This window comes from Balaenoptera musculus, chromosome 16 (assembly GCF_009873245.2).
Source record: "Balaenoptera musculus isolate JJ_BM4_2016_0621 chromosome 16, mBalMus1.pri.v3, whole genome shotgun sequence".
Classification (NCBI taxonomy): Eukaryota; Metazoa; Chordata; class Mammalia; order Artiodactyla; family Balaenopteridae; genus Balaenoptera; species Balaenoptera musculus.
This window is the reverse complement of record NC_045800.1, coordinates 27,224,959-27,228,372: the sequence shown is the minus strand read 5'-3', so window position 1 is coordinate 27,228,372 and position 3,414 is coordinate 27,224,959. Positions and strand designations below refer to the sequence as shown.

At 45.1% G+C, this 3,414-nt stretch overlaps 1 pseudogene; it reads left to right on the top strand.

The window, feature by feature from the left end:
• The first annotated feature begins 1,759 nt into the window (after positions 1-1,759).
• LOC118882919 lies at positions 1,760-1,977 on the top strand (annotated as a pseudogene).
• The last annotated feature ends 1,437 nt before the right edge of the window (positions 1,978-3,414 follow it).

The following is a 3,414-nucleotide window of genomic DNA, read 5'->3' as shown; positions in this document are numbered from 1 at the left end:
TTGAATATTAGAAAGATGATGAACCAGGTGTGCCGAAAAGGTTTCTTAGTCATTCTTAGCCCTAGAAGGGGATGGGGGGGCCCACACCTCTACTGGGAAACATATTTCCCCCTTTTAAATCAGGAAAGAAAAAAACAACAACACAGCCCCAAATAGAGAATGTTTTCTTTTGTAACTGGAAGCAAACATCACTGATGGCTTTAACAGCTGCCTGCCAACATGGCCTGAGAAGCAGGCAAGCTCAAACATTTTTTGAGATCAACACATGTACAGACATACAGTATATTAGGTCAAGTTATAAATCCAGGAATAAAAGAACAAATAAACAAGTTTCAGCTTTCTCTAGGCTTTCTGAGTCCAATACCAGCTAAATTAGACTCTGAAGCAGAGAAATGTAGCTTCCAAGAAGGCAGGTCTCCCAGGAGTTCAAGTCAAACCTCCCTCTGGTAGGAAAAGAAGGTGCCGTTGTAGATTAACTGGCTGATGGCTGACCAGGTCCAGGCTGATGGCCCTGCCTAGCAGGGGCTTCCCTGTGTCTTAGCCTAGCAGACCCTGAGGATGTCTGCCATTGACTTGATCTTTGACCCCAGTAAATCATTTAATATGCCATGCGCCTTTGTCCATATGTTCATGTTTGGTGTAATTTGGATGAGAATTCCAGCAAGTCTGGGTGTGCCACCCATTAGGGCTAAATCTTTCCCTTTGGAGCTTCTAGGAAGAGCCTTCTGGACAGCTGCATTGCAGAGAACCAAGGTATCTGGACAAACCAAATTGAAATGCCTACAGATGGTGAGACCAGCCTTGCCTTAACTGCGACTGAAAAGCAAAAGAACAAATTTGTTCTTTGGTTACCAAAACTGACACAAGACTTTTGTGATAGTTTTGCCTTAGGGCAAGAAACCCACTAGAGAGTCATAGATGGGAAATACTGGATTATTCTCCCAATCCCACCACTATACTAACAAGATGACCTTGAGCAAGTCACTTAGGCCAAGGTTGTTCACACATTAATTGGTCATGAAATAAATGAAATAGATTAGAACTAAATATTTTTTAATGAAGTCAAGTTGAGTAGAATAGAATATATCAGTGCTTAGTTCACATTAAGTTAACCCCTATTGTATGTGTGTGTGGATGCATGTTTCCTGGGGTCATGATGAATAATAAATTTCTTACTGTGGGTAACAAACAAAACAGCTTCCCACAGTGGCTTAGACTGTAGGCTTTTGATTTCCTCGTCTATCAAGTGAAAATCATTCATTTTATACATATACGTATATACGCATAGATATTCATACACACACACACATATACATGTATAATGAGCACCACAGTGTGTCAGGCACTGTGGTATGTGACATATACAGGTACGACAAAGCCCTGTCCTCATGGAGCCTCAGCTAGTGGGGGAGCCAGTCATAAAGTAATTACCTAATTATTTAACTACCATTGTGTGAAGAGAGTGTGTAACACCAGGTTCCTAACCTGGGCTGCAGGATCAGGGCCAGCCTTCTTAGGAAGTGACAAAGAAGGAGGCAGAGAGTGATGCAGGCAAATAATGGGGGTGGAGGAAGCATTCCAGGCAGAAGGACCAGCAAGTGTGAGAAGACCCTGAAGAAGAAGGAACAGTGTCAGTTCTACCTCAGAGATTTCTATGAAGACCACGTGAGATGACCGTGGAAACACTTTGTAAACTGTGGAGTGTTGTTCAAATGTGGCAGATTATTATTAAAACAATGAATATAAACATGCCTTAAAGATGAGTTTAGTTTCAGCAGGTGGCCCCGGGGCTAGGGTCACCCCGAGCTGGGATGCTGGTACCGTGAGGCTAAGCAGACTCCTGGGCCCACACTGCCAGAAGCTGGCCAGAAACTGGATTCCCACGGCAGGTACCACGGGGTTGATGTGGGCCACCGACTGGGGCTGATTCTGGACTGGGTGCCCTACTTCAACGGCAAGTTTAAGAAGAACAATTAATGAAAACAAACCCCCTCAGACCCCTCCTCTGGTATCTAGTGGTGCTGCCTCCTTCCATCTGAGTCTGGAGCAGCCCAAGCTCTTGGGGTGGACCGACCTCAAGGAAGTCCACAGCGCAACTTAAACTTTCTATAGTTTTGATGTGTGAATGCACACAGCATTAAACCTTGGTCTGAAACCTACCCACCTGGATGAGCTCATGCTGGGGCTTGGTTACCTTGACTGAAGGCCCAGGGGCTCAGCTGACCCGGGGATCCTTTCAACTCCAAATCTAGGAGTTTTCCCAATGGCTGGCAGAAAAGGTTTGATTATTTAAGATGTTCAGTGGATAATACCTGCACAATGTTTTTATCTATCACTGCCTTAACAAGTTACCCCATGACTTAATGGCTTAAAACAACAAACATTCATTATCTCACAGTAAAAAAAAAAAAATGAGCTTAGTTACCTTTATTAATCCGTTCAGTGACTAGTTGAATACTGCTCAGAGTCAGATATTGTTCTAGATTTTGGGGTTACAGCAGTAAATAAGACAGGACCCTGGGCTTCCCTGGTAGCACAGTGGTTAAGAATCCACCTGCCAATGCAGGGGACCTGGGTTTGAGCCCTGGTCTGGGAAGATCCCACATGCCACGGAGCAACTAAGCCTGTGCACCACAACTACTGAGCCTGAGCTCTGGAGCCTGCGTGCCACAACTACTGAGCCTGCATGCCACAACCACTGAAGCCCACGCGCCTAAAGCCCATGCTCCGCAACAAGAGAAGCCTCCACAGTGAGAAGCCCGCACACCGCAATGAAGAGTGGCCCCTGCTCACTGCAGCTAGAGAAAGCCTGTGCACAGCAACGAAGACCCAATGCAGCCAAAAATAAAATAAATTTATAAAAAAAAAAAGATAGGACAGCTGCCCTGGAAAGGTTCCCTTTCAGAGAGACAGACACTAAACGCAACAGTAATTTCAGAGAGCGGTAAAGTGGGGCAGAGGAGTAGAGAACAATGGAGGTAGACAGGAAGGCAGGGCTCTCTGAGGGGGTAACGACCAGCTCTGAATAAAATGAGATCTGCCACTTTCTGATGATGTGACCTTGGATACCACCTAACATTTCAGGACTCAGTTTCCTCATCTGTTAAATAAGGATACTTGTACCCATCTCTTGGGACTTCCCTGAGGATTATCTTGCCTGAGATAAGGAACTCAAGGCCTCCAGTACAAAGCAGCTGAGCTGGCATTAAGAGACACTTCGTTGCTAAATAATTGAGTGTCTACTGATCTGGTGCTCAAGATATTAGGAATATGTTTAGAAAGATATAGAATGACAAGGAGGAGAAAGTAGGTCTTCTATTTTCAGACCAGGCTGGACAAGTCCCTCAGATGGAGTCGTTAGTGATCTTCCACTCTGTGCCAGTTGGGTCCTCTGGGAAGCAGATGCTGAGACAG